At 51.6% G+C, this 12,674-nt stretch overlaps 2 protein-coding genes across 6 annotated transcripts in view; one reads left to right on the forward strand and one right to left on the reverse strand.

The window, feature by feature from the left end:
• Positions 1 to 12,674, reverse strand: part of LOC126577598 (high affinity cAMP-specific and IBMX-insensitive 3',5'-cyclic phosphodiesterase 8) — a 403,282-nt gene that overhangs the window by 326,545 nt on the left and 64,063 nt on the right. The gene's annotated exons all lie outside the window — the stretch shown is intronic.
• LOC126577593 (DNA N6-methyl adenine demethylase) overlaps positions 1 to 12,674 on the forward strand; it is a 127,221-nt gene that overhangs the window by 76,925 nt on the left and 37,622 nt on the right. Inside the window, exon 1 of one of the 3 annotated variants that reach the window (XM_050239343.1) lies at positions 3,269 to 3,402. The exons of the other annotated variants lie outside the window; for them this stretch is intronic. The gene's annotated coding sequence lies outside the window, so the exon portion shown is untranslated. Of the gene's footprint in view, positions 1 to 3,268; positions 3,403 to 12,674 lie in introns of those variants that run through there. 3 annotated transcript variants of the gene reach the window in all.

A 12,674-nucleotide genomic window follows, 5' to 3' on the forward strand; every position in this document is an offset into this window, starting at 1 on the left:
AGGTAAGCGATTTATCAGTTTGCTCGTCTGTGTGTATGTGTGCTCCTATCCAGCAAATCGGGGAGCCCAAAAACCAATTCATCTTCTAATGCTCTCCAGGGTTGGGGGTGAGTTGATGGAAAACCTCCGCGAGCTAATGGCGAGGGTGGTGAGCAGCACATTCGTGTGTTCGCTTGTGTATTGGTGAGCATCGAAAGGAATATTTTTCTTCTCCACCACCCCCAACACAACCACACACACCACACCCTCGCAATCACGCCATTTCTTGGGGGAAGTGAGGGAGAACTCCGTGGAGTGGTGGTGGAATGGTTCCGTCCACTGAGTGGTGGAGACGCACGACGCAGTCGATGGAAGGATATGCAATTATGTTATTTTCGGTAGGATGCTCCGGCGTTGGAGGATTTGGTGGTGACGACGAGGTCAGAGGGCGTCCATCGGTCGCGAGTGTTTATTATTGGAGCTGCTCCATTCTTCGAGAGTGCGACGAAAAGAGAGAGAGATAGAAGGAAGAGAGTAGAAGAAGGGAAAGGAAACAACAACATGGACCATCTTTTGAATCTATTCCCGGCCACACCACGATGCGAATGGAACTCTGGTCGCAGCATCGCAGAGCACGCACCTCTCAAACCTCGTGGCTTTGCTGCTGCTGCTTCTATCTCTCACTGGCACCCCGGGTGCAATCCTATATTTGCTCTTTTTCTCATGCTCTCTCTCCCTCTCTCTCTCTGTTGCTATCTCTGTCATCGGGTTTTATTTTTAAAAAATCTCCTTCTTCCGAGGCGAGTATAATCGTCATCGTCGTCGTCGTCGCATTGGTGTTGGTAGAATGGAAACCGGTTGTATTGCCGTGGGTTGTCTCGGCAGGGGGCAGAGGGAAAAAGGGGGATACTGCAGCAAAGCGAGGGATGATGTTTTCAATTTATGTTACCCTGCCTCGCCGCAATGTCTTCGTGGTTCGTGTCTTGTGACCACCAGGGAAGGATTCGTCGTGCGCTTCTCGCCGTGAGAACTGGCGCGTATTCCGCTACAGCTGGTGCAGTAGGGGATTCCCATGCAATGCACTCGCTATGCTCTCCACATTTTAATCAATTTCAAGAGACACGAGGGAGATTTTTCTAAGGAAGGAGAAAAGCATCTCGCAAACGCGCTGTGCTGTCGGTCTTTTGTTGACATTTCGAGCGAACACGCGCCCATCAATCGCGCGTGAGTGACTGCATCCTGCTGGCTTATACGTGGAGCTTAATGAACGTGCTGCAGATCCATTTGTTGTCGAATTAAGCGATCTACTTATGCAGCTTCTGATGCTCTCAGCATCGCCACCACCGGCTCGCGACGCATTCTATCGTCGTCGCAGTCGCTGACCGGTTCGAAGGCATGCTGCGTTTGAGATCCACCAGACCAGACCTGTCCACCCTCTCACACGTCTTCTCCCCGAGCGAGCCAGCGGTCGGTAATGAGTGTCGTTTGTTTGCTCAACCAACGCGCGATGGCCACTCGCAGGCCGCTTGCTGCGTTTATGTACAGCAAGCAACCGCGTGCGTGCGTGCGACATGAGACACGCACACCATCATCAACCGGGTCTTCCGGGTATGTCAATCCTCCCCCTGCACCCTCCCCCCATCCCCCGGAGGATAGAAAGAATAGGAAAATGGCTTTTCTAAGACCTCTCTATCGTCTTCTCCCTTTCTCTCTCTCGCTATCTCACCCCCGCCAAACATACGCACACACGTTTACCCCGTTGTCATTATGTTTTTGCTTTCATTAGCCTCTCGTCGTCGTACGCACATCATCGCAGCCGCTGCTGGTGATCTCGCTTCTCGGAATCATGCTCTCGCTCTGCCTCTCCCTCTCTCTTTCTATCGCGCGCACTGTCTTGTGCCCTGACACACTCACACTGCGATGGCCGCTTGATTGTTTGCTCAAGACATAGGCAATAGGGGATGGATGGTATAAGGGTTGAGATTAGGGGTGGCTTAGACGCGCGCTTGCGACCAATACACACTCGAGACACTCTCTTGGTGTGCCACTCACGACGTGAGTGTCTCGGACACGCACACACTAGCACAAACGCACCCCCTAAGTCCTTATGTTCCGCGCGCTCGATTGCGGTCCCCCACCATGCTGCTCCATCGACTCGAAACCTTCGGAAACTGAGCGCCTCCACCGACCGACCGACGACGACGACGACGACGACCATCTTTTACCGATGTATGTGTGCGATCGGGGTTGCGCGGCGTGTGTTATCACCGTCGATATTCGGGCGTTTTGGTGGTGAAGCCGCTCTACAGCGACAGCAGCAGCCTTCCCGTTGTTGTTCGGCGTTTTTCAGTTGTTGAAGAATCTTTGAACGAGGTTGTTGGCGCTTTTGCACCACGGTCCCCACGCAGCCAGCAGCAGCAGCCAGCAGCAGCAGCAGCAGGAGCCGTTCTCTCACTCACGTTCTCTCGTTTACGTGCGTTTACCGCCCGTTTATCTGCTCGCCTATGTGTTGTTGACGAGCGCATTTTCCACGGAAAATTCACGAAAATTCTGTGACAAAAAGGGAGACGTGAAAAGATAGGGAGAGAAAATTGGTGCAAGCGTGTGAGTGGAAAACGCAGAAGAAAAATCATAAAAAAGTTAGTCTGGCGCCGAGGGAGAGATTTGTGCAAAAGCATTTTCCGGGGAAAAACACGTGTGCGTACGTATGTCGAGTGCACGTGCACCTGCAGTGAACACCAGCTAAGAAGGCAATAGAAGATCGAAGATCAATCAAAAGAAGGGAAAGTGATCGTGAACACCGTGTCCTGTTGATCAGGCAGCTGGAGGCAACTACATCAAGACGTCGGAAATCGGAAAACTGAAAAAAATCCTTCACATCATCTGGGAAAACCTCCAAAGAATCTCATCGTGTTTGTTCGGAACAGGAAAGTCAAGCGAAGTTTCTCGACGATCATTCGGTGTGTACGCGCGTGTGCCCTCTACCAGAACATCGCAATCGCTCCAAGTGCTGTGATAGCCTCCCTTCCTGTTGTGCTTCCTTGTCTCCGATCCATACCCCGTCCCTTTCGGCGGAAGTGATCAATTGTGGTTCCTTGCGTCCGCGAAGATTTTGATGCGAGTTTGAGAGCGCATTTGGCGTGGCGTGTACTACCTGTGTACGCGTGTGTATTTGTGTGTGCGTGCGTGTGTATGTGTGTATGTCGTGTGTTGGTGTGTGGTGCATCGGCAACAACAGATTGTCCGCCTGAGCCCGGCCAACCCTCTTCCGGTTGAGTTGGTGATTATGATTCGCAGTGTACGGCCATTGGCGTTGGCTTCTTTCCACCGCATCAGCAACACCAGCAAAGTGACGACAGCATCCCGGCGAGCCGTGTCCTGCTGTCCTGTCGTCCTGTGAGCCGGAAAAGCTGCTTGAATGAGGTTATTACCTTTGTGCGTGCGCGTTGTTGTTTGATGTTGATTGTGTTTGCGAAGGTGCAGAAGTTCCTAAAGCTTCCCAAGATCGGTGGCGACCGTTTGATGATCGCGCGAGATTTCCCTTTCTTTGCATCATCAGCTTCTGGAGGCCTGATTGCCGGAAGTATCTCTCTCTCTTTGTGTGAAGGCTAGTGTGGCTTAGTCCAGTAAAAGAAGAAGCAGAAGAACACCAACACACTCGGTGAAGAAACGAAGACGAGACAGCAAACCAACCACCGTTTTTCGAAGGCAAGCACCAGTGCGCGATCGTGACGTGTGAGTGCCACATTCCAGCAGAAAAATAGTGAGCAGAAAAAGGTGAATATCATTTCATGCCACTAGATTCCTAGCACGAAATGCTCAAAATTGAAGCCCTCAAAGGCAGCAATCTCCTCCAGGGGTAATCCAGTTGGGCGAGAAGCAGGCTCGCAGCAGGAGACCACAACGCTCGGCGAGGCGAGTGCGAGTCTCCTGCATCGATTACTGGCATCCAGCGCATTGTGTCTTCCCGGTGACTCACTTTTCCACCTTGGTGGAACTTTCTTTATCGCTAACCGGCAGGACCTTCACGACGCCGTTCACGCCATAAACTGTGAGCGTGCCGTTGCCGCTGGGCCAATACTGGTCAGATAGTGGTACTCCTCCAACGACCACCCCCTGCTGGTATCTGATATCGGGCACATTACTGTTTGTGTCTTTCGGTTTGTGTCGGTACCAAAACGGGGCGATAAGCGGGTTGTGTGCTCCTGTGGCCCAAAAAGGCAAGGATGATAGCTATCATCCGGTGAGGAGTGGCCCAGGGAAGTGCTTTTCCCTCTTTCCGAAAGCCAGGCTACTGGGCACGATAAGGAGAAGGTGAATTGAGGAAGTCATTGCAAAGTTGCGTTGAAAGGCAAATCTTCGAGATGATAGCAAAGGGCCATCGGCCTATGGAAGTCTGATAACGGTTGAGATAGTGCCTTCTGGCGTCATATTCCTTGTTGAGTCATTGTTTGGTTACCAGATTCTGCGACAATTTGAACAGTTTCATGTTTCTTAATCCTTTCTGAGTCGTGTTCGAACAAGAGAAATCGTAATGCTTGTGCGATAAATGCTTCTTCAGATGCTTTTATTGGTAGGACATAAATATAGACTCGCGGGAGCTTGTTAGTCGCTTGTCAAACACACTCCAACGTCGAAGTTGTTTTCTGGACAACAACGACAACAAAATTGCACTAAAAACCGATCGATTGCATTGTCCTGCAGGAAGCAACACAGAGGGAAGGGAATAGGAAGAGTAGACGAGATTCTCTTGTGCTTCCGGTGAACTCAAACAACCGCGACAGTGTTGGTAGCTGGCACTGCTGCTGGATGTCGCTTTTCACTTCGCTGCCTAGCGCTGGCGCCCGCAACACAGTAGACCCAACTTCCGGCCCATGCTGGTGCTGTCTTTGGACGCAAAGACTAGCCAGCTAGTGTATCGATTTATCGAACCACTCACACCCCATGCCACGCCATGCCAAAGACATCGCGTCGCCCGGTCGCGGTTGCCCTCCAAATCGCGATTCCTTCGGCGCCGCGGCCATCCTTCAAGCCTTCAAGGAGGGGGAGACTCGGTGGCTCTTTTACTTTGGCTGCTCTGTTTCTACAGATAACAAGGAAAATACGACCCCCTCGCTACTGTAGGCTACACAAATACACCCTCACTCTGCGCACACATCTAGACGCGTGTGTTGTAAGCCAGCGCATACCCGGGAGCACAGGATTCGAGCGAGCTCACAGGGGATTAGTGTTTTGTTTGCGAGGAGGGGGAAAATGAATTTTCCTCCCTCTAATCGTGATTCAACTACCACCGCTCTGTGCCCTCGTGGCACTCGTAGCCTCGATTTTATTATCCTGAAAAGGGCTCTAAAAGAGAGAGCGAGAAAGGACCATTCAATAGCGAATGCGAATGAAACTCCTACAACGTCTTTAAGGCACTTTACTGCACCTCGATGCATATTTATGTTGCTCACATTCCACGAGAGAAAATCATTAAACTTTGGTACGATCACTGTGCTGTTCGCTGATAGATCGACTGTTATTGGAATGATTATGCGCCTTCGATGGCATGCTGCTGCTAATACCGAAAACTAATGCTGCGACACCTTTTCCAGCATCGATCCATCATCCAAGGTAGCAGCAGCAGCAACCAGCACAACTGCTAGTTAAAGGTGCAGAGCCATAAATAATCCTAAACCTTTTGGCCTTCCACGGGGAGGGAGCTGGAGGAGAGCAGCAGCAGCTGCCTGATGCCCTTCTGCTCACATTGCACCACCCGTCGTAGATTGACAAACAAAACGACGAAACGCCCGACGGAAAGCCCGATGATGGATTACGAGCTCAAACACAAACACATGTACACCTTCAGCGGTGGATGGGGATGAAAAATAATATTTAAAGCGCGGATCTACCCTCCTCCCAAAACAACAACAAATAAACGGAAAATCCTTCCAGGGGAAAGCAAAGAAAGGGGCAGTGTGGCCAGAGGGACAGAGGGCTCGCCTTTCGCGTGGTAAGGATTATGGTGGCATTAGTCGCCACCTCCAGGACACCTCCTCATCACCGCCGTTGTGGAATTAGCATAATTTCCACCAACAGCACCAAGGGCCAGCGCTCCCTTTGTGCTATTCCTTGAAAAATGTTTCTGGAACGCAAAAACGAGAGAGCACCTGCAGCGTCCTGTTTTTTCTTCAGCACCCTAAGCCATCGGACGCTATTACGCAAAACGATTTCAATTTGAATGCCGATGGACAGGATGCGCTGGGAGATGCGACATTTTCTTCACTTTCTTTCCATCCTGGAGCCCGTCTTTCTTCTGGAGATATGTCCTTGGTGCATCCTCTGGTTTGGACCGCACTTTATCAGGCCAAGGGAGCATGAAAACGAATTTTTGATAATCGAAAGTGCTCGCACTCTGCCATTCGCTGACGGTCCGCGCGTCATCTCGCGATCATCGATACGCGGACGATGCGTCGATCGTCAAGGGGTTTCTGTTTTGGCGCGCATTTTCGTTGGCGATCGTGCGGTGTGGTGTGCGTGCCACGATCGCGATCGCGAATTAAAATTAAAAAATTCCAAACCCAAGCAACGGGCTCTCTTGCGTTCAGGTCGGTTAGTGTTCACCTTCGAACCTTGTGGTGCTTCGTGACCTTTCGATACCAGGATGCGTGATGCGTAAGGCGATCACGACGGGGGGGTTTGTTTGGTACAATTTACGAATAGTAAGGAAGAGGTGGAAGGACTGGGTAAGTGAAGCCAACTCCCCCGATTCTTAGTTCACCGAGTTTCCTTCTTGCGCTCTTCCGTTGTTGTCGTTGCTGCCATCTTCTTTTTCTGCCGCTTCTTCTTGGGCGCTGCTTTTTTGCAGCAGTTTCGCGGTCGCATCGCGCGCTCGTACGTTACACCGTCATCTCTTCGCGCAGTTTAACCTTCGTCGTGGTCATTGACAGTGGGAAGTAGAAGTAGTAGCGAGCGAACGAGCGAGCGAGCGGTAGTGATGACCGGTGGAGGGTGAAGCGCAAGCGAGATGAAAGAAGGAAGTGGGAAGCGCGATGGTCGGAAAGCGACCATAAAATGTAACTTTCTTGCGCGCATGTGTGTGCCACCGGGGGGGGGGTTGTTGTTTTTGACATTTCATTCGTTCTCCGCCATCATCTAGCATGTTTTACTTTTTCGCAAATTGCCATTTTGTATCCGAGTGAGCACTACTGGTGTGGTGTGTTCCGCAACAACATGGTTTCTAATGATGTGTCCACCACCCAACACCCTCTACGCGTTCTCCGTTTATTCTTCGGGGCGAGACGCAATTGCACCATGGGGTTTACATTGTTGCCGACGATCATGGCGATGCTTCGCGGTGGCACAAAAGGTGGCCTCTGGATCGTTGGATTTCGCGCCTGGCTGACACATTTCGCACCAGCCCTCGAAAAGCCAGTATAAACCATTCACACCAGTGGCCCTAGTATGAGGCTGTCGGCGATTATGATGCATTTGAGATTCATTTATTGGACAGCCTTCAATCGACGAAGGTTTTCGACCATTTGCGAATAGATTTGAGCAGCGTTGATAGCTGCAATAGTAGTCTTCCTAGTGAGAAACGGCGTCTCTGGAGTTCTAGTGCAACTTTCCCTTTTTCCTCGCAATCCAAAGCACTATTTCAAGATGCACTCGTGATCGTCCACGAACCACCAGCACACATACCGTGGCCCTTGAGCGAGAGAGTGCAGGCACTTCCTGTTGCATATTTTTAATTTTTGTTGACAGAGAAAACAACCAACAAAACGCAAACAATCGTTGCAATCGAGGGAGCTGCTCTGTATGGGTGTTGCAGTGGTGCTGCAATTGGATCGCGTAATGTAGTGTTGTTTATGCGACCATCGACGCGGACGCGATGACACTCACGCATGCGCCGTTGTGTCCGCTCTGCTGGCCCCCAAACACACACAGACCGATGGCAACGATGACGACGATGATGATGACGATGGTCCCGGATGGATTCGCGCATGTCCCCCATTGTGTGACAGTACGCGCGATCGCGGTGAGAGCGAGAGCGCGATCGCGAGATGGAGCTGCTTTCCCAGAGCACCGCGGCGGAGTAAAGATCGCGCTTGTTGGATTTATTTTAATCTACTTCGGTCTCACCAGCAGCCAGCCAGCGAGCCAGAATACGCTCACATTCGCGCACACCGCGATGGCTGCACCGCGAACGAACGGCGAAGGGTTGTTGTATCGAAATGACCTTCACCGAAGCTCGCTTGCTGGCTTGTTCGCTCACAGAGCTCGGTTCCTGCTTTGCATCCCACCAGCTCCTCGTCCCACCACGGTTCCAGAGCATCAGAGCGGTGGCAAAGGACGGATCCGTTCCACTGTTTCTCGTTCGTTAGCGACGAACCAGCATCCATCATCCGAGTACGGCCGGCACTCTGACACTGACTGACGGGCTCGCCTCTGCCCTGTGCGCCCTTCACCTCACGACCTCCCCGCGATGTGGACACATACACCGCCACACAACAACGAGACTGTTGCCCCTGTTGGGGTCCGATTGTGCCCGGGAGAGTAAAAATAACAACGAGAACGATCGCGAACCTCGACGCTCTTGCTCTGAAGTACAAAAAGCATAACATCACCTCCAAATCCTCACCCCTCTTCCCGTCCAAAGATCATCCTGGTTTCATCTCGCTCGCTGACATTAAGGGAGAGACTCACGAAGCGCCCGGAGTTTACGAGATCTTCGCTTGGGCGCGGGCGCGCGCGCCATTTTTATGCGCCGCAAAACGCTGCGCGCTAAAAACCCGTTTAGCTTCGACCATAACACTCCCACGATCATCCACCCCGGGCCAGGATGGAGAATATCTCGTCAATCGTCGCGCCGCTCCTCGTCGCCCAGTGGTCACTCCCTGCCCCCGGGGGGAGGGTCGTTTTGGGGTGGGCCTCTCTCTCGCTCTCTCTCTCTCTCTCACACTCTCGAGCCGCGCGCGTAAAATATCAACTCAGGTGGCCTTGAAGCGCGTTTGCTGTATCCGGCACGATACGACGCGGCCGGACCGACCGATTTCCGGGTCGCGAAACTGAAAGTAATGCCAAGCGAAACTTTTTGGAGGTCATCGTTTGCGGTGCGGCATGGGGGGGCAGTGGATGGATGGTGGGGATGCTGACACGGAACGTGGATTAAGTCACGCTAATTAGCGATTTTCCAACCCCGGGCTCCCGTCGGACAAGTTGAATTATGATCGCGCCCCACGATCGAGCGCCAAATGCCAGGGACTCCCTTTTGGACTGGACGAGTCGTTCAGCTGGATGTTAATGTTAACTGCCTCAGCAATCACGGCATAATGTGTTTCATCTAAAAATGGGGTTTTTCGTTAAAGTACTTTCGCTCTCGCTGGCACAACGGATACAGAGGAAAAATATGAAACCTTGAAACGCACGCTGCGTGGTGGTGATGTGTGTCAAAAGATAAAACCTCCTCCAGGGAGTCCAGTGTCCACCGCCCTGTGGTGCGCGCGTGTGTGTCTTTGAATAGATAAGAATGAGCACGAGCAGACACCGTACCAGCACACCGAGAACACTCGTGGCTTGGCAAAAGTAAAAGTAAACCCAAGATGATCAAGATGACGACAGGGCGATAGTGGCGCGCCTGCCTGTGGCGAATGCTAGATGGATGCTGCAAACTCTCACTTTGGTCGCTTGTTTTGTTAATTAATTCCGGTGAAATAAGAGTAAAATGGCCCAAAGAGGCCAACCATCAAATAGAGTGGTGTGCTGGTGTGCCGAGAAAACCACCCAGAACCGACAGGCACCCAGAGCGTGCTGGATTTGCGCGCAGTCACGATCGAGAATGATCGCAGCGGTAGCGAAAAGCGTGCACAAACGTTGGTCGTCCAGGGGAAGGAGAAGGGCAGACGAAACTCGCATAAAACTCGACACCAAAAAGACCGGAAGGCTGATGTGGCCTTTTCGGAGGCCTCCGGAGCTGTTTGTGGCACAGAAGTTGGTTTTAGCCGAAGATGATGGCATGGTTGGAGGGACGTTTAGTGCGATAAATGAACGCCATGGAGCATTGGTGTCGATGCTTTTGCTTATGCAGCATTGAGCTAGGGAACAGTTAGTAGTTTTTTCACTTATTTTAGAGCTTGCTCACTTCCTCTAGCAGTTCTAGACTTCTAAACCTCAAATTAAATCGTTCAGATGCTCTTCTTTATTCGAACATTTGAGACCGAAACGCGATACATCTGGTTCGCTATGCTGGCACACCCTTTGCCTTCCCAGCACAATGTCACAATTTCAATGAATTCCACGGCACTGTGTGACTGCCATGAAATCACAAAAAATGAATTAATGAGTTCAGCATCACCGCAGCCATCATCGTCCACGAAGACGCTGCCCTTGTTTCTGGCAGAGCTGTCGCGCGGTTCCGCTTCGCGACGTGTGATGGATGGTTTGTTTTTACTGGCGAAATGAATCATCCGAAATCTGGGAGAGATCAAGAGAAGGATGCACATTTGCACCGTCGCTGTTGGAATCTACTGCGGCCGCAAACACATGTGCACGAAACCTCGGCTGAAAAATGCTCACAATTTGTTGGAGTTGGCCACGGTCTAGTGTGTACGGTGGTGCACCGGCCATGATGTTGTTATGTTGGCATGTGTTTTATGCATGTCTACGATCTTTCGCCATTCTCGCACATTGGCTCGTAAAGCGATTTCGAAAAACCGGCACACCACATGTGTGCGTGTGCATGTGGGTCGTGGTCCATCATTCCCCGGGTCCGGAACAACCCACCGGTACTGTGCATCGGTCTCTGTAACCGGCGAGCTCTAAACAACGTGTAGCTTTTGGGATGGTGATCGGCGGATTGTTGGGGTTGAGTTTGGGATAAATATTTACGCATCCTCGCTGGTCGACGGTACGGGAGACACCAGAGCAAACAGCTGGGCTCGGGTCGGCAACGGGATGTTTACGCATAAGCGATTTCGCCAATTTACAAACAACGCAATCACTAATGCAATAATGTTGTGTTATGTTATTAGTAGTTGCAAAAAAGTAAAAATTCAAAATGAAATCAACACAACAGTGACGATAATGTTGCAATGTTGCTGTAAATAGGGCATAGGTGAAGGTTCAACCAGAGACTCGACTGCACAGACGCACACAGCAACACAAAATCGTTTTGCGACCGAAGAGACAAACGTACCACCATCACGTTGATCGCAGCGGGAGCGAAAGGGTTTACATGCAAGGGGGAAAAGAGCTGCAGGGAGTAGCGAGGACATGGCAAGCGGTTAAATGTGCGGGTGGTCGGCCAAGACGAAGACAACGACGCCGCCGACGCCGTTAAAAGTGGCCGCGGGTGGCTGGGAAATAATGCAGCCCGCAATGCAGTTCAGGTTCTGTTCCACGGTGCATCAGAGCACGAGAGCACTGCGGCGGGGAAGAGAGCACACTGTCCTGCACCAACCCTTGAGATCACTGGTGTAGAAGAAAAAAAAAAACAGAAACGAAAAGCGGCAGAGAGGCAAACGAAGAAAATAAATAAAAGCAAATCGTGCCGTGCGGGGGATGAAAAAGGTGGGCAGAGGGAAAAAGAAGTAAAGGAGGTTTGGAGGGGGGGGGGGCAAAAGGGAACAGGGAAAACACATTACGGAAAAGAGATGGAAAAAGAAGCGAACGTTGAAAGACAGCGAAGGAAGAAGGAGAGAAGCACAAGAAGAGAAGATAACGAACGCAATAAAGAAAGGATAAACAAAGGAGGTAAGCGAGAGGAGAGCTACCAGGGGAGGAGTGACGCAAGCGCGGGGTCCACCACCAGAATGGGACACGATAAGCAAGAGTCCGCGAGGAGCACCAAGATGAGAAAGAAACCCAAACGCACACTAGAAGGCTAGAATGAAGGAAAAAAGCGAAAAGAAACAGATAAAAGAAGACAGCTAAACAACGTAAAACCGAAGCCGGGCGGGCGGCCGGGCGGCCGGGCGGACGATCGTGGTTGTGTTATGCTCTGCGCGAGGCAAAAAAGCAATAAAAAAAGGCGGGAGAAGAGAACGAAGCAAACGTGGAAAAAGGAGAAGAAACTGGAAGTGAACAAATGAAGAAGCAGCGAGGAAAAAACTTGGTAAAAGAGCAATGAGCAAAAGAAAAGAAGGAGAACACGCGGCCACGGCAAAGGCGAAAACGCGCGCGCTCGTAGCAGCAGCAGCTAACCGAGTGCTCGAAGGAGTAGAGAAGGATTTGTGTGAGAAACCTGGCCTGGTGGAGGGCCCCGGGGGTCGAGGGCAAGATACGAATCTCACCCCCGACGGGCGGGAGGTGCCGGAGCATGAGGAGGAGGTTTCCAAACTGGTTTCTGGTCTTGGCTTCATCCTCGATCCTCCACCATCGCCCATCGCGGGTCTGCCTCATTCCGTGGTGGCTTTTGGTTCTGGAGCGCGAGCGCGCGCGCGCGCCTCGATCGCGTTATTGTCGCGTTTTTCTTGTCCACTTCTCGCGAGCTTGCTCTGGAGCTTGTTCTTAACCACCACAGCAGTTTTTAAGCTCACAAGAATGTTCTCTGCAGGGCGGCTCTGTGTTTCTGCGATGACGATGCCGCCATCAGTATCGCCATTCTGCATTCCATTCCTGTGAGGTGCCAGGATCGAGTGTGGAAGTCCCTGCTATCGTGCCATCTCTCGCGTGCGGTGATATGCGCGCCCGGTGCGCTAGCACACATTTCATGACGA

The sequence above is a fragment of the Anopheles aquasalis genome, chromosome 3 (assembly GCF_943734665.1).
Source record: "Anopheles aquasalis chromosome 3, idAnoAquaMG_Q_19, whole genome shotgun sequence".
NCBI lineage: Eukaryota > Metazoa > Arthropoda > Insecta > Diptera > Culicidae > Anopheles > Anopheles aquasalis.